The 22073-nt window shown below is 72.5% G+C and overlaps 8 non-coding genes and 14 pseudogenes across 8 annotated transcripts; all 22 read right to left on the bottom strand.

The window, feature by feature from the left end:
• Positions 1–57: 57 nt before the first annotated feature.
• On the bottom strand, positions 58–176 carry LOC133076740 (5S ribosomal RNA; annotated as a pseudogene).
• A 911-nt stretch (positions 177–1087) lies between these two features.
• LOC133105276 (5S ribosomal RNA) lies at positions 1088–1206 on the bottom strand (annotated as a pseudogene).
• Positions 1207–2123: 917 nt separating this feature from the next.
• Positions 2124–2242, bottom strand: LOC133081032 (5S ribosomal RNA). Its single transcript, XR_009698708.1, has one exon. It is a non-coding gene; the product is annotated as a 5S ribosomal RNA (ribosomal RNA).
• A 910-nt stretch (positions 2243–3152) lies between these two features.
• On the bottom strand, positions 3153–3271 carry LOC133076729 (5S ribosomal RNA; annotated as a pseudogene).
• Positions 3272–4188: 917 nt separating this feature from the next.
• LOC133105271 (5S ribosomal RNA) lies at positions 4189–4307 on the bottom strand (annotated as a pseudogene).
• A 917-nt stretch (positions 4308–5224) lies between these two features.
• On the bottom strand, positions 5225–5343 carry LOC133081021 (5S ribosomal RNA). Its single transcript, XR_009698698.1, has one exon. It is a non-coding gene; the product is annotated as a 5S ribosomal RNA (ribosomal RNA).
• A 910-nt stretch (positions 5344–6253) lies between these two features.
• Positions 6254–6372, bottom strand: LOC133076718 (5S ribosomal RNA; annotated as a pseudogene).
• Positions 6373–7283: 911 nt separating this feature from the next.
• LOC133104947 (5S ribosomal RNA) lies at positions 7284–7402 on the bottom strand. Its single transcript, XR_009703780.1, has one exon. It is a non-coding gene; the product is annotated as a 5S ribosomal RNA (ribosomal RNA).
• Positions 7403–8319: 917 nt separating this feature from the next.
• On the bottom strand, positions 8320–8438 carry LOC133081010 (5S ribosomal RNA). Its single transcript, XR_009698690.1, has one exon. It is a non-coding gene; the product is annotated as a 5S ribosomal RNA (ribosomal RNA).
• A 910-nt stretch (positions 8439–9348) lies between these two features.
• Positions 9349–9467, bottom strand: LOC133076707 (5S ribosomal RNA; annotated as a pseudogene).
• Positions 9468–10378: 911 nt separating this feature from the next.
• On the bottom strand, positions 10379–10497 carry LOC133105265 (5S ribosomal RNA; annotated as a pseudogene).
• A 917-nt stretch (positions 10498–11414) lies between these two features.
• On the bottom strand, positions 11415–11533 carry LOC133080999 (5S ribosomal RNA). The gene has a single exon (XR_009698680.1). It is a non-coding gene; the product is annotated as a 5S ribosomal RNA (ribosomal RNA).
• Positions 11534–12443: 910 nt separating this feature from the next.
• On the bottom strand, positions 12444–12562 carry LOC133076696 (5S ribosomal RNA; annotated as a pseudogene).
• A 911-nt stretch (positions 12563–13473) lies between these two features.
• Positions 13474–13592, bottom strand: LOC133105259 (5S ribosomal RNA; annotated as a pseudogene).
• Positions 13593–14509: 917 nt separating this feature from the next.
• On the bottom strand, positions 14510–14628 carry LOC133080988 (5S ribosomal RNA). The gene has a single exon (XR_009698669.1). It is a non-coding gene; the product is annotated as a 5S ribosomal RNA (ribosomal RNA).
• A 910-nt stretch (positions 14629–15538) lies between these two features.
• On the bottom strand, positions 15539–15657 carry LOC133076680 (5S ribosomal RNA; annotated as a pseudogene).
• Positions 15658–16568: 911 nt separating this feature from the next.
• On the bottom strand, positions 16569–16687 carry LOC133105253 (5S ribosomal RNA; annotated as a pseudogene).
• Positions 16688–17604: 917 nt separating this feature from the next.
• Positions 17605–17723, bottom strand: LOC133080977 (5S ribosomal RNA). Its single transcript, XR_009698658.1, has one exon. It is a non-coding gene; the product is annotated as a 5S ribosomal RNA (ribosomal RNA).
• A 910-nt stretch (positions 17724–18633) lies between these two features.
• Positions 18634–18752, bottom strand: LOC133076676 (5S ribosomal RNA; annotated as a pseudogene).
• A 911-nt stretch (positions 18753–19663) lies between these two features.
• LOC133105239 (5S ribosomal RNA) lies at positions 19664–19782 on the bottom strand (annotated as a pseudogene).
• Positions 19783–20699: 917 nt separating this feature from the next.
• On the bottom strand, positions 20700–20818 carry LOC133080968 (5S ribosomal RNA). Its single transcript, XR_009698647.1, has one exon. It is a non-coding gene; the product is annotated as a 5S ribosomal RNA (ribosomal RNA).
• Positions 20819–21728: 910 nt separating this feature from the next.
• Positions 21729–21847, bottom strand: LOC133076669 (5S ribosomal RNA; annotated as a pseudogene).
• Between the last annotated feature and the right edge of the window lie 226 nt (positions 21848–22073).

Raw genomic sequence — 22073 nt, 5'->3', positions numbered from 1 at the left:
GCGGAGGCGGCCTCGGCCGCGGGCCACTAAATGTCAAGGCGGAGCGGGAGGCAAAAAAGCCTACAGCACTCGGTATTCCCATGTGGTCTCCCATCCAGGTACGAAACAGGCCAGACCCTGATTAGCTTCCGAGATCAGACGAGGTGTGGTGCGTTCAGGGAGGTGTGGCCGTAGAATGCAGCGGGGGCCACGGTGTGCCTCTTGAGGCTTAGCTTCGCTGGTGCTGGCGACTCACCGCCAGCCCGGCAGCCAACCCTCTCCGGCGCGGCCCTGCCGTCCGCCCAGGCAAGCGACAGGAGGCCTCGAGGGCCCGGGGGTGGTGGAGTTGTGGGCGACTTCGCAGCTCAGGTCAGGCGGGACCCTCCAGGCCTGTAGGCGCTTGGCCCTCCGCCCCAGAGCCGCTCAACGCTCACAGGACTTGGCCCCGGAGGCTTAAGGGCCTGTGGCCCTCGGTCCCTTGTGCATTCCCCACCCTGTCAATCCACACAGTGCTAGGCGCAGCCCAGCCACGGCCTGGCCGGCCCTCCTGCCCGACGGCAGTCGGCCCTTAACCCACTGGGAGCCACCATTGAGCCGGCACGGCCCCTTAGCCCCAGCAAGGCCACCCTTGCCCCCACGCCACCCGCCGAGCACAGGACCCGGCGCCTGGTGTCTAGCCAGCCCAGCGAACCGGTCCCAGCCCCCGCCCCCGCTCCCGCCCCCGGCCGTGGCGAAACGGCGGAGGGTGGGCTTTTTCCGGAGGGAGCTGTGGAGATACACACGGGCAGACAGGGGGCTGCGGCGCGGCTGGGCTCCGGTGGGGGCGGCCAAGTGCAGGTCGAGGGCTTCGTGGGCCGCACGGACGGCACCCCGGCCTGCGGCGGAGTCTGGGTCCGGGCCAGCCACCACGGGAGCGGCTGGGGTGGCGGCTGCCTTCCAGGGCCGCCTTCTGGCCGCCTGGCCGGCCAGGCCGGCGCGGAGCGCCCCCTCTGGCGCGCTGTGGTGGGAGGGGCCGGAGGAGGTGGGGCCTGCAGCGCTGCCCGGCGGGGGCGGGGGCGGCGGCGGAGGCGGCGGGCGACTAAAGGAGAAGGCGGAGCGGGAGGCAAAAAGCCTACAGCACCCGGTATTCCCAGGCGGTCTCCCATCCAAGTACTAACCAGGCCCGACCCTGCTTAGCTTCCGCGATCAGACGAGATGGGGCACGTTCAGGGTGGTATGGCCTTAGAGGGCAGCCGGGGCCACGGGGTGCCTCTTGAGGCTTTGCTTCGCTGGTGCTGGCGACTTGCTCCCTGCTCGGCGGTCAGCCCTCTTCAGCAAGGCCCTGCCGCCCGCCCAGGCTGGCGACAGGAGGCCTCAGGGACCCAGGGGTTGCATAGTCAAGGGCGACCTCGCAGCTCAGGTCAGGCGGGATCCTCCAGGCCCGTAGGTGCTTGGCGCTCCGCCCCAGGTCCCGCTTGATGCTCACAAGGACGTGGCCCCGGAGGCTTAATGTCCCTTGGCCCTAGGTCCCTCGGGCATTACCAACCCTGTCCACTCACGCAGTGCTAGGCACAACCTAGCCGTGGCCGGGCCGGCCCTCCTGCCCGACGGCAGTTGCCCCGAATCCACTGGGAGCCACCATTGTGTTGGCATGGCCCATTACAGCCAGCAAGGCCACACTTGCATCCACGCCAACTGCCGAGCACTGTTCCCGGTGCCTAGTGGTCGGCCGGTTCGGAGAACGAGTCCTGGCCCACGACCCCGCTCCCGCACTCGGCCGTGGCGAAACGGCGGAGGGGGGGCTTTTTCCGGAGGGAGCTGTGGAGAGACACACCGGCAGATAGGTGGCTGCGCCGGGGCTGGGCGCTAGTGGGGGCGGCCAGGTGCAGGTCAAGGGGCTCGCGGGCCGCACGGCCGGCACCCGGGCCTGAGGCGGAGTCTGGGTTCAGGCCAGCCACCCCGGGAGCGGCTGGGATGCGGCTGCCTTCCAGGGCCGCCTTCTGGCCGCCTGGCCGGCCAGGCAGGCGGAGAGCGCCCCCTCTGGCGCGCTGTGGTGGGAGGGGCCGGAGGAGGTGGGGCCTGCAGCGGTGCCCGGCGGGGGCGGGGTCGGGGGCGGGGGCGGAGGCGGCGGGCGACTAAAGGAGAAGGCGGAGCGGGAGGCAAAAAGCCTACAGCACCCGGTATTCCCAGGCGGTCTCCCATCCAAGTACTAACCAGGCCCGACCCTGCTTAGCTTCCGAGATCAGACGAGATCGGGCGCGTTCAGGGTGGTATGGCCGTAGACGCAGGAGGGGCCCGCGCGGTGCCTCTTGAGGCCCAGCTTCGCTGGCGCCTGCGCCTTACCGCCATGCCGGCGGCCAGCCCTCTCCGGCAGGGCCCTGCCGCCCGCCCAGGCAGGCGACAGGAGGCCTCGGGGACCCGGGGGTGGCGGAGTGGTGGGCCACCTCGCAGCCCAGGGCGGGCGGGACGCTCCAGGCCCGTCGGCGCTTGGCGCCCCGCCGCAGATCCCGCTCGACGCTCACAGGGACGCGGCCCCGGAGGCTTCAGGGCCCGGCGGCCGCGGTCCCTTGGGCATCCCCCCCTGCCCGCCCACGCGGAGTTAGGCGCAGCCCGGCCACGGCCGGGCCGGCCCTCCGGCCGGGCAGCAGCTGGCCCGAAGCCACTGGGAGCCACCATGGAGTGGGCACGGCCCCTTAGCCCCAGCAAGGCCCCCCCTTGCCCCCACGCCGCCCGCCGAGCACAGGACCCCGGCCCTGGTGGCCGGCAGGCCCGGAGAAGCGGCCCCGGCCCCCGCCCCCGCTCCCGCCCCCGGCCGTGGCGAAACGGCGGAGGGGGGGGCTTTTTCCGGAGGGAGCTGTGGAGAGACACACGGGCAGACAGGGGGCTGCGGCGCGGCTGGGCTCCGGTGGGGGCGGCCAAGTGCAGGTCGAGGGCCTCGCGGGCCGCACGGACGGCACCCCGGCCTGCGGCGGAGTCTGGGTCCGGGCCAGCCACCACGGGAGCGGCTGGGGTGGCGGCTGCCTTCCAGGGCCGCATTCTGGCCGCATGTCCAGCCAGCTCGGCGGGGAGCGATCCCTCCGGCGCGCTGTGTTGGGAGGGACGTGAGGAGGTGAGGCCTGCAGCGGTGCTCAGCGGGGGCGGAGGCGGCCTCGGCCGCGGGCCACTAAATGTCAAGGCGGAGCGGGAGGCAAAAAAGCCTACAGCACTCGGTATTCCCATGTGGTCTCCCATCCAGGTACGAAACAGGCCAGACCCTGATTAGCTTCCGAGATCAGACGAGGTGTGGTGCGTTCAGGGAGGTGTGGCCGTAGAATGCAGCGGGGGCCACGGTGTGCCTCTTGAGGCTTAGCTTCGCTGGTGCTGGCGACTCACCGCCAGCCCGGCAGCCAACCCTCTCCGGCGCGGCCCTGCCGTCCGCCCAGGCAAGCGACAGGAGGCCTCGAGGGCCCGGGGGTGGTGGAGTTGTGGGCGACTTCGCAGCTCAGGTCAGGCGGGACCCTCCAGGCCTGTAGGCGCTTGGCCCTCCGCCCCAGAGCCGCTCAACGCTCACAGGACTTGGCCCCGGAGGCTTAAGGGCCTGTGGCCCTCGGTCCCTTGTGCATTCCCCACCCTGTCAATCCACACAGTGCTAGGCGCAGCCCAGCCACGGCCTGGCCGGCCCTCCTGCCCGACGGCAGTCGGCCCTTAACCCACTGGGAGCCACCATTGAGCCGGCACGGCCCCTTAGCCCCAGCAAGGCCACCCTTGCCCCCACGCCACCCGCCGAGCACAGGACCCGGCGCCTGGTGTCTAGCCAGCCCAGCGAACCGGTCCCAGCCCCCGCCCCCGCTCCCGCTCCCGCCCCCGGCCGTGGCGAAACGGCGGAGGGTGGGCTTTTTCCGGAGGGAGCTGTGGAGATACACACGGGCAGACAGGGGGCTGCGGCGCGGCTGGGCTCCGGTGGGGGCGGCCAAGTGCAGGTCGAGGGCTTCGTGGGCCGCACGGACGGCACCCCGGCCTGCGGCGGAGTCTGGGTCCGGGCCAGCCACCACGGGAGCGGCTGGGGTGGCGGCTGCCTTCCAGGGCCGCCTTCTGGCCGCCTGGCCGGCCAGGCCGGCGCGGAGCGCCCCCTCTGGCGCGCTGTGGTGGGAGGGGCCGGAGGAGGTGGGGCCTGCAGCGCTGCCCGGCGGGGGCGGGGGCGGCGGCGGAGGCGGCGGGCGACTAAAGGAGAAGGCGGAGCGGGAGGCAAAAAGCCTACAGCACCCGGTATTCCCAGGCGGTCTCCCATCCAAGTACTAACCAGGCCCGACCCTGCTTAGCTTCCGCGATCAGACGAGATGGGGCACGTTCAGGGTGGTATGGCCTTAGAGGGCAGCCGGGGCCACGGGGTGCCTCTTGAGGCTTTGCTTCGCTGGTGCTGGCGACTTGCTCCCTGCTCGGCGGTCAGCCCTCTTCAGCAAGGCCCTGCCGCCCGCCCAGGCTGGCGACAGGAGGCCTCAGGGACCCAGGGGTTGCATAGTCAAGGGCGACCTCGCAGCTCAGGTCAGGCGGGATCCTCCAGGCCCGTAGGTGCTTGGCGCTCCGCCCCAGGTCCCGCTTGATGCTCACAAGGACGTGGCCCCGGAGGCTTAATGTCCCTTGGCCCTAGGTCCCTCGGGCATTACCAACCCTGTCCACTCACGCAGTGCTAGGCACAACCTAGCCGTGGCCGGGCCGGCCCTCCTGCCCGACGGCAGTTGCCCCGAATCCACTGGGAGCCACCATTGTGTTGGCATGGCCCATTACAGCCAGCAAGGCCACACTTGCATCCACGCCAACTGCCGAGCACTGTTCCCGGTGCCTAGTGGTCGGCCGGTTCGGAGAACGAGTCCTGGCCCACGACCCCGCTCCCGCACTCGGCCGTGGCGAAACGGCGGAGGGGGGGCTTTTTCCGGAGGGAGCTGTGGAGAGACACACCGGCAGATAGGTGGCTGCGCCGGGGCTGGGCGCTAGTGGGGGCGGCCAGGTGCAGGTCAAGGGGCTCGCGGGCCGCACGGCCGGCACCCGGGCCTGAGGCGGAGTCTGGGTTCAGGCCAGCCACCCCGGGAGCGGCTGGGATGCGGCTGCCTTCCAGGGCCGCCTTCTGGCCGCCTGGCCGGCCAGGCAGGCGGAGAGCGCCCCCTCTGGCGCGCTGTGGTGGGAGGGGCCGGAGGAGGTGGGGCCTGCAGCGGTGCCCGGCGGGGGCGGGGTCGGGGGCGGGGGCGGAGGCGGCGGGCGACTAAAGGAGAAGGCGGAGCGGGAGGCAAAAAGCCTACAGCACCCGGTATTCCCAGGCGGTCTCCCATCCAAGTACTAACCAGGCCCGACCCTGCTTAGCTTCCGAGATCAGACGAGATCGGGCGCGTTCAGGGTGGTATGGCCGTAGACGCAGGAGGGGCCCGCGCGGTGCCTCTTGAGGCCCAGCTTCGCTGGCGCCTGCGCCTTACCGCCATGCCGGCGGCCAGCCCTCTCCGGCAGGGCCCTGCCGCCCGCCCAGGCAGGCGACAGGAGGCCTCGGGGACCCGGGGGTGGCGGAGTGGTGGGCCACCTCGCAGCCCAGGGCGGGCGGGACGCTCCAGGCCCGTCGGCGCTTGGCGCCCCGCCGCAGATCCCGCTCGACGCTCACAGGGACGCGGCCCCGGAGGCTTCAGGGCCCGGCGGCCGCGGTCCCTTGGGCATCCCCCCCTGCCCGCCCACGCGGAGTTAGGCGCAGCCCGGCCACGGCCGGGCCGGCCCTCCGGCCGGGCAGCAGCTGGCCCGAAGCCACTGGGAGCCACCATGGAGTGGGCACGGCCCCTTAGCCCCAGCAAGGCCCCCCCTTGCCCCCACGCCGCCCGCCGAGCACAGGACCCCGGCCCTGGTGGCCGGCAGGCCCGGAGAAGCGGCCCCGGCCCCCGCCCCCGCTCCCGCCCCCGGCCGTGGCGAAACGGCGGAGGGGGGGGCTTTTTCCGGAGGGAGCTGTGGAGAGACACACGGGCAGACAGGGGGCTGCGGCGCGGCTGGGCTCCGGTGGGGGCGGCCAAGTGCAGGTCGAGGGCCTCGCGGGCCGCACGGACGGCACCCCGGCCTGCGGCGGAGTCTGGGTCCGGGCCAGCCACCACGGGAGCGGCTGGGGTGGCGGCTGCCTTCCAGGGCCGCATTCTGGCCGCATGTCCAGCCAGCTCGGCGGGGAGCGATCCCTCCGGCGCGCTGTGTTGGGAGGGACGTGAGGAGGTGAGGCCTGCAGCGGTGCTCAGCGGGGGCGGAGGCGGCCTCGGCCGCGGGCCACTAAATGTCAAGGCGGAGCGGGAGGCAAAAAAGCCTACAGCACTCGGTATTCCCATGTGGTCTCCCATCCAGGTACGAAACAGGCCAGACCCTGATTAGCTTCCGAGATCAGACGAGGTGTGGTGCGTTCAGGGAGGTGTGGCCGTAGAATGCAGCGGGGGCCACGGTGTGCCTCTTGAGGCTTAGCTTCGCTGGTGCTGGCGACTCACCGCCAGCCCGGCAGCCAACCCTCTCCGGCGCGGCCCTGCCGTCCGCCCAGGCAAGCGACAGGAGGCCTCGAGGGCCCGGGGGTGGTGGAGTTGTGGGCGACTTCGCAGCTCAGGTCAGGCGGGACCCTCCAGGCCTGTAGGCGCTTGGCCCTCCGCCCCAGAGCCGCTCAACGCTCACAGGACTTGGCCCCGGAGGCTTAAGGGCCTGTGGCCCTCGGTCCCTTGTGCATTCCCCACCCTGTCAATCCACACAGTGCTAGGCGCAGCCCAGCCACGGCCTGGCCGGCCCTCCTGCCCGACGGCAGTCGGCCCTTAACCCACTGGGAGCCACCATTGAGCCGGCACGGCCCCTTAGCCCCAGCAAGGCCACCCTTGCCCCCACGCCACCCGCCGAGCACAGGACCCGGCGCCTGGTGTCTAGCCAGCCCAGCGAACCGGTCCCAGCCCCCGCCCCCGCTCCCGCCCCCGGCCGTGGCGAAACGGCGGAGCGTGGGCTTTTTCCGGAGGGAGCTGTGGAGATACACACGGGCAGACAGGGGGCTGCGGCGCGGCTGGGCTCCGGTGGGGGCGGCCAAGTGCAGGTCGAGGGCTTCGTGGGCCGCACGGACGGCACCCCGGCCTGCGGCGGAGTCTGGGTCCGGGCCAGCCACCACGGGAGCGGCTGGGGTGGCGGCTGCCTTCCAGGGCCGCCTTCTGGCCGCCTGGCCGGCCAGGCCGGCGCGGAGCGCCCCCTCTGGCGCGCTGTGGTGGGAGGGGCCGGAGGAGGTGGGGCCTGCAGCGCTGCCCGGCGGGGGCGGGGGCGGGGGCGGAGGCGGCGGGCGACTAAAGGAGAAGGCGGAGCGGGAGGCAAGAAGCCTACAGCACCCGGTATTCCCAGGCGGTCTCCCATCCAAGTACTAACCAGGCCCGACCCTGCTTAGCTTCCGAGATCAGACGAGATGGGGCGCGTTCAGGGTGGTATGGCCTTAGAGGGCAGCCGGGGCCACGGGGTGCCTCTTGAGGCTTTGCTTCGCTGGTGCTGGCGACTTGCTCCCTGCTCGGCGGTCAGCCCTCTTCAGCAAGGCCCTGCCGCCCGTCCAGGCTGGCGACAGGAGGCCTCAGGGACCCAGGGGTTGCATAGTCAAGGGCGACCTCGCAGCTCAGGTCAGGCGGGATCCTCCAGGCCCGTAGGTGCTTGGCGCTCCGCCCCAGGTCCCGCTTGATGCTCACAAGGACGTGGCCCCGGAGGCTTAATGTCCCTTGGCCCTAGGTCCCTCGGGCATTACCAACCCTGTCCACTCACGCAGTGCTAGGCACAACCTAGCCGTGGCCGGGCCGGCCCTCCTGCCCGACGGCAGTTGCCCCGAATCCACTGGGAGCCACCATTGTGTTGGCATGGCCCATTACAGCCAGCAAGGCCACACTTGCATCCACGCCAACTGCCGAGCACTGTTCCCGGTGCCTAGTGGTCGGCCGGTTCGGAGAACGAGTCCTGGCCCACGACCCCGCTCCCGCACTCGGCCGTGGCGAAACGGCGGAGGGGGGGCTTTTTCCGGAGGGAGCTGTGGAGAGACACACCGGCAGATAGGTGGCTGCGCCGGGGCTGGGCGCTAGTGGGGGCGGCCAGGTGCAGGTCAAGGGGCTCGCGGGCCGCACGGCCGGCACCCGGGCCTGAGGCGGAGTCTGGGTTCAGGCCAGCCACCCCGGGAGCGGCTGGGATGCGGCTGCCTTCCAGGGCCGCCTTCTGGCCGCCTGGCCGGCCAGGCAGGCGGAGAGCGCCCCCTCTGGCGCGCTGTGGTGGGAGGGGCCGGAGGAGGTGGGGCCTGCAGCGGTGCCCGGCGGGGGCGGGGGCGGGGGCGGGGGCGGAGGCGGCGGGCGACTAAAGGAGAAGGCGGAGCGGGAGGCAAAAAGCCTACAGCACCCGGTATTCCCAGGCGGTCTCCCATCCAAGTACTAACCAGGCCCGACCCTGCTTAGCTTCCGAGATCAGACGAGATCGGGCGCGTTCAGGGTGGTATGGCCGTAGACGCAGGAGGGGCCCGCGCGGTGCCTCTTGAGGCCCAGCTTCGCTGGCGCCTGCGCCTTACCGCCATGCCGGCGGCCAGCCCTCTCCGGCAGGGCCCTGCCGCCCGCCCAGGCAGGCGACAGGAGGCCTCGGGGACCCGGGGGTGGCGGAGTGGTGGGCCACCTCGCAGCCCAGGGCGGGCGGGACGCTCCAGGCCCGTCGGCGCTTGGCGCCCCGCCGCAGATCCCGCTCGACGCTCACAGGGACGCGGCCCCGGAGGCTTCAGGGCCCGGCGGCCGCGGTCCCTTGGGCATCCCCCCCTGCCCGCCCACGCGGAGTTAGGCGCAGCCCGGCCACGGCCGGGCCGGCCCTCCGGCCGGGCAGCAGCTGGCCCGAAGCCACTGGGAGCCACCATGGAGTGGGCACGGCCCCTTAGCCCCAGCAAGGCCCCCCCTTGCCCCCACGCCGCCCGCCGAGCACAGGACCCCGGCCCTGGTGGCCGGCAGGCCCGGAGAAGCGGCCCCGGCCCCCGCCCCCGCTCCCGCCCCCGGCCGTGGCGAAACGGCGGAGGGGGGGGCTTTTTCCGGAGGGAGCTGTGGAGAGACACACGGGCAGACAGGGGGCTGCGGCGCGGCTGGGCTCCGGTGGGGGCGGCCAAGTGCAGGTCGAGGGCCTCGCGGGCCGCACGGACGGCACCCCGGCCTGCGGCGGAGTCTGGGTCCGGGCCAGCCACCACGGGAGCGGCTGGGGTGGCGGCTGCCTTCCAGGGCCGCATTCTGGCCGCATGTCCAGCCAGCTCGGCGGGGAGCGATCCCTCCGGCGCGCTGTGTTGGGAGGGACGTGAGGAGGTGAGGCCTGCAGCGGTGCTCAGCGGGGGCGGAGGCGGCCTCGGCCGCGGGCCACTAAATGTCAAGGCGGAGCGGGAGGCAAAAAAGCCTACAGCACTCGGTATTCCCATGTGGTCTCCCATCCAGGTACGAAACAGGCCAGACCCTGATTAGCTTCCGAGATCAGACGAGGTGTGGTGCGTTCAGGGAGGTGTGGCCGTAGAATGCAGCGGGGGCCACGGTGTGCCTCTTGAGGCTTAGCTTCGCTGGTGCTGGCGACTCACCGCCAGCCCGGCAGCCAACCCTCTCCGGCGCGGCCCTGCCGTCCGCCCAGGCAAGCGACAGGAGGCCTCGAGGGCCCGGGGGTGGTGGAGTTGTGGGCGACTTCGCAGCTCAGGTCAGGCGGGACCCTCCAGGCCTGTAGGCGCTTGGCCCTCCGCCCCAGAGCCGCTCAACGCTCACAGGACTTGGCCCCGGAGGCTTAAGGGCCTGTGGCCCTCGGTCCCTTGTGCATTCCCCACCCTGTCAATCCACACAGTGCTAGGCGCAGCCCAGCCACGGCCTGGCCGGCCCTCCTGCCCGACGGCAGTCGGCCCTTAACCCACTGGGAGCCACCATTGAGCCGGCACGGCCCCTTAGCCCCAGCAAGGCCACCCTTGCCCCCACGCCACCCGCCGAGCACAGGACCCGGCGCCTGGTGTCTAGCCAGCCCAGCGAACCGGTCCCAGCCCCCGCCCCCGCTCCCGCCCCCGGCCGTGGCGAAACGGCGGAGGGTGGGCTTTTTCCGGAGGGAGCTGTGGAGATACACACGGGCAGACAGGGGGCTGCGGCGCGGCTGGGCTCCGGTGGGGGCGGCCAAGTGCAGGTCGAGGGCTTCGTGGGCCGCACGGACGGCACCCCGGCCTGCGGCGGAGTCTGGGTCCGGGCCAGCCACCACGGGAGCGGCTGGGGTGGCGGCTGCCTTCCAGGGCCGCCTTCTGGCCGCCTGGCCGGCCAGGCCGGCGCGGAGCGCCCCCTCTGGCGCGCTGTGGTGGGAGGGGCCGGAGGAGGTGGGGCCTGCAGCGCTGCTCGGCGGGGGCGGGGGCGGCGGCGGAGGCGGCGGGCGACTAAAGGAGAAGGCGGAGCGGGAGGCAAAAAGCCTACAGCACCCGGTATTCCCAGGCGGTCTCCCATCCAAGTACTAACCAGGCCCGACCCTGCTTAGCTTCCGCGATCAGACGAGATGGGGCACGTTCAGGGTGGTATGGCCTTAGAGGGCAGCCGGGGCCACGGGGTGCCTCTTGAGGCTTTGCTTCGCTGGTGCTGGCGACTTGCTCCCTGCTCGGCGGTCAGCCCTCTTCAGCAAGGCCCTGCCGCCCGCCCAGGCTGGCGACAGGAGGCCTCAGGGACCCAGGGGTTGCATAGTCAAGGGCGACCTCGCAGCTCAGGTCAGGCGGGATCCTCCAGGCCCGTAGGTGCTTGGCGCTCCGCCCCAGGTCCCGCTTGATGCTCACAAGGACGTGGCCCCGGAGGCTTAATGTCCCTTGGCCCTAGGTCCCTCGGGCATTACCAACCCTGTCCACTCACGCAGTGCTAGGCACAACCTAGCCGTGGCCGGGCCGGCCCTCCTGCCCGACGGCAGTTGCCCCGAATCCACTGGGAGCCACCATTGTGTTGGCATGGCCCATTACAGCCAGCAAGGCCACACTTGCATCCACGCCAACTGCCGAGCACTGTTCCCGGTGCCTAGTGGTCGGCCGGTTCGGAGAACGAGTCCTGGCCCACGACCCCGCTCCCGCACTCGGCCGTGGCGAAACGGCGGAGGGGGGGCTTTTTCCGGAGGGAGCTGTGGAGAGACACACCGGCAGATAGGTGGCTGCGCCGGGGCTGGGCGCTAGTGGGGGCGGCCAGGTGCAGGTCAAGGGGCTCGCGGGCCGCACGGCCGGCACCCGGGCCTGAGGCGGAGTCTGGGTTCAGGCCAGCCACCCCGGGAGCGGCTGGGATGCGGCTGCCTTCCAGGGCCGCCTTCTGGCCGCCTGGCCGGCCAGGCAGGCGGAGAGCGCCCCCTCTGGCGCGCTGTGGTGGGAGGGGCCGGAGGAGGTGGGGCCTGCAGCGGTGCCCGGCGGGGGCGGGGGCGGGGGCGGGGGCGGAGGCGGCGGGCGACTAAAGGAGAAGGCGGAGCGGGAGGCAAAAAGCCTACAGCACCCGGTATTCCCAGGCGGTCTCCCATCCAAGTACTAACCAGGCCCGACCCTGCTTAGCTTCCGAGATCAGACGAGATCGGGCGCGTTCAGGGTGGTATGGCCGTAGACGCAGGAGGGGCCCGCGCGGTGCCTCTTGAGGCCCAGCTTCGCTGGCGCCTGCGCCTTACCGCCATGCCGGCGGCCAGCCCTCTCCGGCAGGGCCCTGCCGCCCGCCCAGGCAGGCGACAGGAGGCCTCGGGGACCCGGGGGTGGCGGAGTGGTGGGCCACCTCGCAGCCCAGGGCGGGCGGGACGCTCCAGGCCCGTCGGCGCTTGGCGCCCCGCCGCAGATCCCGCTCGACGCTCACAGGGACGCGGCCCCGGAGGCTTCAGGGCCCGGCGGCCGCGGTCCCTTGGGCATCCCCCCCTGCCCGCCCACGCGGAGTTAGGCGCAGCCCGGCCACGGCCGGGCCGGCCCTCCGGCCGGGCAGCAGCTGGCCCGAAGCCACTGGGAGCCACCATGGAGTGGGCACGGCCCCTTAGCCCCAGCAAGGCCCCCCCTTGCCCCCACGCCGCCCGCCGAGCACAGGACCCCGGCCCTGGTGGCCGGCAGGCCCGGAGAAGCGGCCCCGGCCCCCGCCCCCGCTCCCGCCCCCGGCCGTGGCGAAACGGCGGAGGGGGGGGCTTTTTCCGGAGGGAGCTGTGGAGAGACACACGGGCAGACAGGGGGCTGCGGCGCGGCTGGGCTCCGGTGGGGGCGGCCAAGTGCAGGTCGAGGGCCTCGCGGGCCGCACGGACGGCACCCCGGCCTGCGGCGGAGTCTGGGTCCGGGCCAGCCACCACGGGAGCGGCTGGGGTGGCGGCTGCCTTCCAGGGCCGCATTCTGGCCGCATGTCCAGCCAGCTCGGCGGGGAGCGATCCCTCCGGCGCGCTGTGTTGGGAGGGACGTGAGGAGGTGAGGCCTGCAGCGGTGCTCAGCGGGGGCGGAGGCGGCCTCGGCCGCGGGCCACTAAATGTCAAGGCGGAGCGGGAGGCAAAAAAGCCTACAGCACTCGGTATTCCCATGTGGTCTCCCATCCAGGTACGAAACAGGCCAGACCCTGATTAGCTTCCGAGATCAGACGAGGTGTGGTGCGTTCAGGGAGGTGTGGCCGTAGAATGCAGCGGGGGCCACGGTGTGCCTCTTGAGGCTTAGCTTCGCTGGTGCTGGCGACTCACCGCCAGCCCGGCAGCCAACCCTCTCCGGCGCGGCCCTGCCGTCCGCCCAGGCAAGCGACAGGAGGCCTCGAGGGCCCGGGGGTGGTGGAGTTGTGGGCGACTTCGCAGCTCAGGTCAGGCGGGACCCTCCAGGCCTGTAGGCGCTTGGCCCTCCGCCCCAGAGCCGCTCAACGCTCACAGGACTTGGCCCCGGAGGCTTAAGGGCCTGTGGCCCTCGGTCCCTTGTGCATTCCCCACCCTGTCAATCCACACAGTGCTAGGCGCAGCCCAGCCACGGCCTGGCCGGCCCTCCTGCCCGACGGCAGTCGGCCCTTAACCCACTGGGAGCCACCATTGAGCCGGCACGGCCCCTTAGCCCCAGCAAGGCCACCCTTGCCCCCACGCCACCCGCCGAGCACAGGACCCGGCGCCTGGTGTCTAGCCAGCCCAGCGAACCGGTCCCAGCCCCCGCCCCCGCTCCCGCCCCCGGCCGTGGCGAAACGGCGGAGGGTGGGCTTTTTCCGGAGGGAGCTGTGGAGATACACACGGGCAGACAGGGGGCTGCGGCGCGGCTGGGCTCCGGTGGGGGCGGCCAAGTGCAGGTCGAGGGCTTCGTGGGCCGCACGGACGGCACCCCGGCCTGCGGCGGAGTCTGGGTCCGGGCCAGCCACCACGGGAGCGGCTGGGGTGGCGGCTGCCTTCCAGGGCCGCCTTCTGGCCGCCTGGCCGGCCAGGCCGGCGCGGAGCGCCCCCTCTGGCGCGCTGTGGTGGGAGGGGCCGGAGGAGGTGGGGCCTGCAGCGCTGCTCGGCGGGGGCGGGGGCGGCGGCGGAGGCGGCGGGCGACTAAAGGAGAAGGCGGAGCGGGAGGCAAAAAGCCTACAGCACCCGGTATTCCCAGGCGGTCTCCCATCCAAGTACTAACCAGGCCCGACCCTGCTTAGCTTCCGCGATCAGACGAGATGGGGCACGTTCAGGGTGGTATGGCCTTAGAGGGCAGCCGGGGCCACGGGGTGCCTCTTGAGGCTTTGCTTCGCTGGTGCTGGCGACTTGCTCCCTGCTCGGCGGTCAGCCCTCTTCAGCAAGGCCCTGCCGCCCGCCCAGGCTGGCGACAGGAGGCCTCAGGGACCCAGGGGTTGCATAGTCAAGGGCGACCTCGCAGCTCAGGTCAGGCGGGATCCTCCAGGCCCGTAGGTGCTTGGCGCTCCGCCCCAGGTCCCGCTTGATGCTCACAAGGACGTGGCCCCGGAGGCTTAATGTCCCTTGGCCCTAGGTCCCTCGGGCATTACCAACCCTGTCCACTCACGCAGTGCTAGGCACAACCTAGCCGTGGCCGGGCCGGCCCTCCTGCCCGACGGCAGTTGCCCCGAATCCACTGGGAGCCACCATTGTGTTGGCATGGCCCATTACAGCCAGCAAGGCCACACTTGCATCCACGCCAACTGCCGAGCACTGTTCCCGGTGCCTAGTGGTCGGCCGGTTCGGAGAACGAGTCCTGGCCCACGACCCCGCTCCCGCACTCGGCCGTGGCGAAACGGCGGAGGGGGGGCTTTTTCCGGAGGGAGCTGTGGAGAGACACACCGGCAGATAGGTGGCTGCGCCGGGGCTGGGCGCTAGTGGGGGCGGCCAGGTGCAGGTCAAGGGGCTCGCGGGCCGCACGGCCGGCACCCGGGCCTGAGGCGGAGTCTGGGTTCAGGCCAGCCACCCCGGGAGCGGCTGGGATGCGGCTGCCTTCCAGGGCCGCCTTCTGGCCGCCTGGCCGGCCAGGCAGGCGGAGAGCGCCCCCTCTGGCGCGCTGTGGTGGGAGGGGCCGGAGGAGGTGGGGCCTGCAGCGGTGCCCGGCGGGGGCGGGGGCGGGGGCGGGGGCGGAGGCGGCGGGCGACTAAAGGAGAAGGCGGAGCGGGAGGCAAAAAGCCTACAGCACCCGGTATTCCCAGGCGGTCTCCCATCCAAGTACTAACCAGGCCCGACCCTGCTTAGCTTCCGAGATCAGACGAGATCGGGCGCGTTCAGGGTGGTATGGCCGTAGACGCAGGAGGGGCCCGCGCGGTGCCTCTTGAGGCCCAGCTTCGCTGGCGCCTGCGCCTTACCGCCATGCCGGCGGCCAGCCCTCTCCGGCAGGGCCCTGCCGCCCGCCCAGGCAGGCGACAGGAGGCCTCGGGGACCCGGGGGTGGCGGAGTGGTGGGCCACCTCGCAGCCCAGGGCGGGCGGGACGCTCCAGGCCCGTCGGCGCTTGGCGCCCCGCCGCAGATCCCGCTCGACGCTCACAGGGACGCGGCCCCGGAGGCTTCAGGGCCCGGCGGCCGCGGTCCCTTGGGCATCCCCCCCTGCCCGCCCACGCGGAGTTAGGCGCAGCCCGGCCACGGCCGGGCCGGCCCTCCGGCCGGGCAGCAGCTGGCCCGAAGCCACTGGGAGCCACCATGGAGTGGGCACGGCCCCTTAGCCCCAGCAAGGCCCCCCCTTGCCCCCACGCCGCCCGCCGAGCACAGGACCCCGGCCCTGGTGGCCGGCAGGCCCGGAGAAGCGGCCCCGGCCCCCGCCCCCGCTCCCGCCCCCGGCCGTGGCGAAACGGCGGAGGGGGGGGCTTTTTCCGGAGGGAGCTGTGGAGAGACACACGGGCAGACAGGGGGCTGCGGCGCGGCTGGGCTCCGGTGGGGGCGGCCAAGTGCAGGTCGAGGGCCTCGCGGGCCGCACGGACGGCACCCCGGCCTGCGGCGGAGTCTGGGTCCGGGCCAGCCACCACGGGAGCGGCTGGGGTGGCGGCTGCCTTCCAGGGCCGCATTCTGGCCGCATGTCCAGCCAGCTCGGCGGGGAGCGATCCCTCCGGCGCGCTGTGTTGGGAGGGACGTGAGGAGGTGAGGCCTGCAGCGGTGCTCAGCGGGGGCGGAGGCGGCCTCGGCCGCGGGCCACTAAATGTCAAGGCGGAGCGGGAGGCAAAAAAGCCTACAGCACTCGGTATTCCCATGTGGTCTCCCATCCAGGTACGAAACAGGCCAGACCCTGATTAGCTTCCGAGATCAGACGAGGTGTGGTGCGTTCAGGGAGGTGTGGCCGTAGAATGCAGCGGGGGCCACGGTGTGCCTCTTGAGGCTTAGCTTCGCTGGTGCTGGCGACTCACCGCCAGCCCGGCAGCCAACCCTCTCCGGCGCGGCCCTGCCGTCCGCCCAGGCAAGCGACAGGAGGCCTCGAGGGCCCGGGGGTGGTGGAGTTGTGGGCGACTTCGCAGCTCAGGTCAGGCGGGACCCTCCAGGCCTGTAGGCGCTTGGCCCTCCGCCCCAGAGCCGCTCAACGCTCACAGGACTTGGCCCCGGAGGCTTAAGGGCCTGTGGCCCTCGGTCCCTTGTGCATTCCCCACCCTGTCAATCCACACAGTGCTAGGCGCAGCCCAGCCACGGCCTGGCCGGCCCTCCTGCCCGACGGCAGTCGGCCCTTAACCCACTGGGAGCCACCATTGAGCCGGCACGGCCCCTTAGCCCCAGCAAGGCCACCCTTGCCCCCACGCCACCCGCCGAGCACAGGACCCGGCGCCTGGTGTCTAGCCAGCCCAGCGAACCGGTCCCAGCCCCCGCCCCCGCTCCCGCCCCCGGCCGTGGCGAAACGGCGGAGGGTGGGCTTTTTCTGGAGGGAGCTGTGGAGATACACACGGGCAGACAGGGGGCTGCGGCGCGGCTGGGCTCCGGTGGGGGCGGCCAAGTGCAGGTCGAGGGCTTCGTGGGCCGCACGGACGGCACCCCGGCCTGCGGCGGAGTCTGGGTCCGGGCCAGCCACCACGGGAGCGGCTGGGGTGGCGGCTGCCTTCCAGGGCCGCCTTCTGGCCGCCTGGCCGGCCAGGCCGGCGCGGAGCGCCCCCTCTGGCGCGCTGTGGTGGGAGGGGCCGGAGGAGGTGGGGCCTGCAGCGCTGCTCGGCGGGGGCGGGGGCGGCGGCGGAGGCGGCGGGCGACTAAAGGAGAAGGCGGAGCGGGAGGCAAAAAGCCTACAGCACCCGGTATTCCCAGGCGGTCTCCCATCCAAGTACTAACCAGGCCCGACCCTGCTTAGCTTCCGCGATCAGACGAGATGGGGCACGTTCAGGGTGGTATGGCCTTAGAGGGCAGCCGGGGCCACGGGGTGCCTCTTGAGGCTTTGCTTCGCTGGTGCTGGCGACTTGCTCCCTGCTCGGCGGTCAGCCCTCTTCAGCAAGGCCCTGCCGCCCGCCCAGGCTGGCGACAGGAGGCCTCAGGGACCCAGGGGTTGCATAGTCAAGGGCGACCTCGCAGCTCAGGTCAGGCGGGATCCTCCAGGCCCGTAGGTGCTTGGCGCTCCGCCCCAGGTCCCGCTTGATGCTCACAAGGACGTGGCCCCGGAGGCTTAATGTCCCTTGGCCCTAGGTCCCTCGGGCATTACCAACCCTGTCCACTCACGCAGTGCTAGGCACAACCTAGCCGTGGCCGGGCCGGCCCTCCTGCCCGACGGCAGTTGCCCCGAATCCACTGGGAGCCACCATTGTGTTGGCATGGCCCATTACAGCCAGCAAGGCCACACTTGCATCCACGCCAACTGCCGAGCACTGTTCCCGGTGCCTAGTGGTCGGCCGGTTCGGAGAACGAGTCCTGGCCCACGACCCCGCTCCCGCACTCGGCCGTGGCGAAACGGCGGAGGGGGGGCTTTTTCCGGAGGGAGCTGTGGAGAGACACACCGGCAGATAGGTGGCTGCGCCGGGGCTGGGCGCTAGTGGGGGCGGCCAGGTGCAGGTCAAGGGGCTCGCGGGCCGCACGGCCGGCACCCGGGCCTGAGGCGGAGTCTGGGTTCAGGCCAGCCACCCCGGGAGCGGCTGGGATGCGGCTGCCTTCCAGGGCCGCCTTCTGGCCGCCTGGCCGGCCAGGCAGGCGGAGAGCGCCCCCTCTGGCGCGCTGTGGTGGGAGGGGCCGGAGGAGGTGGGGCCTGCAGCGGTGCCCGGCGGGGGCGGGGGCGGGGGCGGGGGCGGAGGCGGCGGGCGACTAAAGGAGAAGGCGGAGCGGGAGGCAAAAAGCCTACAGCACCCGGTATTCCCAGGCGGTCTCCCATCCAAGTACTAACCAGGCCCGACCCTGCTTAGCTTCCGAGATCAGACGAGATCGGGCGCGTTCAGGGTGGTATGGCCGTAGACGCAGGAGGGGCCCGCGCGGTGCCTCTTGAGGCCCAGCTTCGCTGGCGCCTGCGCCTTACCGCCATGCCGGCGGCCAGCCCTCTCCGGCAGGGCCCTGCCGCCCGCCCAGGCAGGCGACAGGAGGCCTCGGGGACCCGGGGGTGGCGGAGTGGTGGGCCACCTCGCAGCCCAGGGCGGGCGGGACGCTCCAGGCCCGTCGGCACTTGGCGCCCCGCCGCAGATCCCGCTCGACGCTCACAGGGACGCGGCCCCGGAGGCTTCAGGGCCCGGCGGCCGCGGTCCCTTGGGCATCCCCCCCTGCCCGCCCACGCGGAGTTAGGCGCAGCCCGGCCACGGCCGGGCCGGCCCTCCGGCCGGGCAGCAGCTGGCCCGAAGCCACTGGGAGCCACCATGGAGTGGGCACGGCCCCTTAGCCCCAGCAAGGCCCCCCCTTGCCCCCACGCCGCCCGCCGAGCACAGGACCCCGGCCCTGGTGGCCGGCAGGCCCGGAGAAGCGGCCCCGGCCCCCGCCCCCGCTCCCGCCCCCGGCCGTGGCGAAACGGCGGAGGGGGGGGCTTTTTCCGGAGGGAGCTGTGGAGAGACACACGGGCAGACAGGGGGCTGCGGCGCGGCTGGGCTCCGGTGGGGGCGGCCAAGTGCAGGTCGAGGGCCTCGCGGGCCGCACGGACGGCACCCCGGCCTGCGGCGGAGTCTGGGTCCGGGCCAGCCACCACGGGAGCGGCTGGGGTGGCGGCTGCCTTCCAGGGCCGCATTCTGGCCGCATGTCCAGCCAGCTCGGCGGGGAGCGATCCCTCCGGCGCGCTGTGTTGGGAGGGACGTGAGGAGGTGAGGCCTGCAGCGGTGCTCAGCGGGGGCGGAGGCGGCCTCGGCCGCGGGCCACTAAATGTCAAGGCGGAGCGGGAGGCAAAAAAGCCTACAGCACTCGGTATTCCCATGTGGTCTCCCATCCAGGTACGAAACAGGCCAGACCCTGATTAGCTTCCGAGATCAGACGAGGTGTGGTGCGTTCAGGGAGGTGTGGCCGTAGAATGCAGCGGGGGCCACGGTGTGCCTCTTGAGGCTTAGCTTCGCTGGTGCTGGCGACTCACCGCCAGCCCGGCAGCCAACCCTCTCCGGCGCGGCCCTGCCGTCCGCCCAGGCAAGCGACAGGAGGCCTCGAGGGCCCGGGGGTGGTGGAGTTGTGGGCGACTTCGCAGCTCAGGTCAGGCGGGACCCTCCAGGCCTGTAGGCGCTTGGCCCTCCGCCCCAGAGCCGCTCAACGCTCACAGGACTTGGCCCCGGAGGCTTAAGGGCCTGTGGCCCTCGGTCCCTTGTGCATTCCCCACCCTGTCAATCCACACAGTGCTAGGCGCAGCCCAGCCACGGCCTGGCCGGCCCTCCTGCCCGACGGCAGTCGGCCCTTAACCCACTGGGAGCCACCATTGAGCCGGCACGGCCCCTTAGCCCCAGCAAGGCCACCCTTGCCCCCACGCCACCCGCCGAGCACAGGACCCGGCGCCTGGTGTCTAGCCAGCCCAGCGAACCGGTCCCAGCCCCCGCCCCCGCTCCCGCCCCCGGCCGTGGCGAAACGGCGGAGCGTGGGCTTTTTCCGGAGGGAGCTGTGGAGATACACACGGGCAGACAGGGGGCTGCGGCGCGGCTGGGCTCCGGTGGGGGCGGCCAAGTGCAGGTCGAGGGCTTCGTGGGCCGCATGGACGGCACCCCGGCCTGCGGCGGAGTCTGGGTCCGGGCCAGCCACCACGGGAGCGGCTGGGGTGGCGGCTGCCTTCCAGGGCCGCCTTCTGGCCGCCTGGCCGGCCAGGCCGGCGCGGAGCGCCCCCTCTGGCGCGCTGTGGTGGGAGGGGCCGGAGGAGGTGGGGCCTGCAGCGCTGCTCGGCGGGGGCGGGGGCGGCGGCGGAGGCGGCGGGCGACTAAAGGAGAAGGCGGAGCAGGAGGCAAAAAGCCTACAGCACCCGGTATTCCCAGGCGGTCTCCCATCCAAGTACTAACCAGGCCCGACCCTGCTTAGCTTCCGCGATCAGACGAGATGGGGCACGTTCAGGGTGGTATGGCCTTAGAGGGCAGCCGGGGCCACGGGGTGCCTCTTGAGGCTTTGCTTCGCTGGTGCTGGCGACTTGCTCCCTGCTCGGCGGTCAGCCCTCTTCAGCAAGGCCCTGCCGCCCGCCCAGGCTGGCGACAGGAGGCCTCAGGCACCCAGGGGTTGCATAGTCAAGGGCGACCTCGCAGCTCAGGTCAGGCGGGATCCTCCAGGCCCGTAGGTGCTTGGCGCTCCGCCCCAGGTCCCGCTTGATGCTCACAAGGACGTGGCCCCGGAGGCTTAATGTCCCTTGGCCCTAGGTCCCTCGGGCATTACCAACCCTGTCCACTCACGCAGTGCTAGGCACAACCTAGCCGTGGCCGGGCCGGCCCTCCTGCCCGACGGCAGTTGCCCCGAATCCACTGGGAGCCACCATTGTGTTGGCATGGCCCATTACAGCCAGCAAGGCCACACTTGCATCCACGCCAACTGCCGAGCACTGTTCCCGGTGCCTAGTGGTCGGCCGGTTCGGAGAACGAGTCCTGGCCCACGACCCCGCTCCCGCACTCGGCCGTGGCGAAACGGCGGAGGGGGGGCTTTTTCCGGAGGGAGCTGTGGAGAGACACACCGGCAGATAGGTGGCTGCGCCGGGGCTGGGCGCTAGTGGGGGCGGCCAGGTGCAGGTCAAGGGGCTCGCGGGCCGCACGGCCGGCACCCGGGCCTGAGGCGGAGTCTGGGTTCAGGCCAGCCACCCCGGGAGCGGCTGGGATGCGGCTGCCTTCCAGGGCCGCCTTCTGGCCGCCTGGCCGGCCAGGCAGGCGGAGAGCGCCCCCTCTGGCGCGCTGTGGTGGGAGGGGCCGGAGGAGGTGGGGCCTGCAGCGGTGCCCGGCGGGGGCGGGGGCGGGGGCGGGGGCGGAGGCGGCGGGCGACTAAAGGAGAAGGCGGAGCGGGAGGCAAAAAGCCTACAGCACCCGGTATTCCCAGGCGGTCTCCCATCCAAGTACTAACCAGGCCCGACCCTGCTTAGCTTCCGAGATCAGACGAGATCGGGCGCGTTCAGGGTGGTATGGCCGTAGACGCAGGAGGGGCCCGCGCGGTGCCTCTTGAGGCCCAGCTTCGCTGGCGCCTGCGCCTTACCGCCATGCCGGCGGCCAGCCCTCTCCGGCAGGGCCCTGCCGCCCGCCCAGGCAGGCGACAGGAGGCCTCGGGGACCCGGGGGTGGCGGAGTGGTGGGCCACCTCGCAGCCCAGGGCGGGCGGGACGCTCCAGGCCCGTCGGCGCTTGGCGCCCCGCCGCAGATCCCGCTCGACGCTCACAGGGACGCGGCCCCGGAGGCTTCAGGGCCCGGCGGCCGCGGTCCCTTGGGCATCCCCCCCTGCCCGCCCACGCGGAGTTAGGCGCAGCCCGGCCACGGCCGGGCCGGCCCTCCGGCCGGGCAGCAGCTGGCCCGAAGCCACTGGGAGCCACCATGGAGTGGGCACGGCCCCTTAGCCCCAGCAAGGCCCCCCCTTGCCCCCACGCCGCCCGCCGAGCACAGGACCCCGGCCCTGGTGGCCGGCAGGCCCGGAGAAGCGGCCCCGGCCCCCGCCCCCGCTCCCGCCCCCGGCCGTGGCGAAACGGCGGATGGGGGGGCTTTTTCCGGAGGGAGCTGTGGAGAGACACACGGGCAGACAGGGGGCTGCGGCGCGGCTGGGCTCCGGTGGGGGCGGCCAAGTGCAGGTCGAGGGCCTCGCGGGCCGCACGGACGGCACCCCGGCCTGCGGCGGAGTCTGGGTCCGGGCCAGCCACCACGGGAGCGGCTGGGGTGGCGGCTGCCTTCCAGGGCCGCATTCTGGCCGCATGTCCAGCCAGCTCGGCGGGGAGCGATCCCTCCGGCGCGCTGTGTTGGGAGGGACGTGAGGAGGTGAGGCCTGCAGCGGTGCTCAGCGGGGGCGGAGGCGGCCTCGGCCGCGGGCCACTAAATGTCAAGGCGGAGCGGGAGGCAAAAAAGCCTACAGCACTCGGTATTCCCATGTGGTCTCCCATCCAGGTACGAAACAGGCCAGACCCTGATTAGCTTCCGAGATCAGACGAGGTGTGGTGCGTTCAGGGAGGTGTGGCCGTAGAATGCAGCGGGGGCCACGGTGTGCCTCTTGAGGCTTAGCTTCGCTGGTGCTGGCGACTCACCGCCAGCCCGGCAGCCAACCCTCTCCGGCGCGGCCCTGCCGTCCGCCCAGGCAAGCGACAGGAGGCCTCGAGGGCCCGGGGGTGGTGGAGTTGTGGGCGACTTCGCAGCTCAGGTCAGGCGGGACCCTCCAGGCCTGTAGGCGCTTGGCCCTCCGCCCCAGAGCCGC

The sequence above is a fragment of the Eubalaena glacialis genome, chromosome 1, assembly GCF_028564815.1.
Source record: "Eubalaena glacialis isolate mEubGla1 chromosome 1, mEubGla1.1.hap2.+ XY, whole genome shotgun sequence".
Classification (NCBI taxonomy): domain Eukaryota; kingdom Metazoa; phylum Chordata; class Mammalia; order Artiodactyla; family Balaenidae; genus Eubalaena; species Eubalaena glacialis.
The sequence above is the reverse complement of the archived record's forward strand: the minus strand, read 5'-3'. Positions and strand labels throughout refer to the sequence as shown.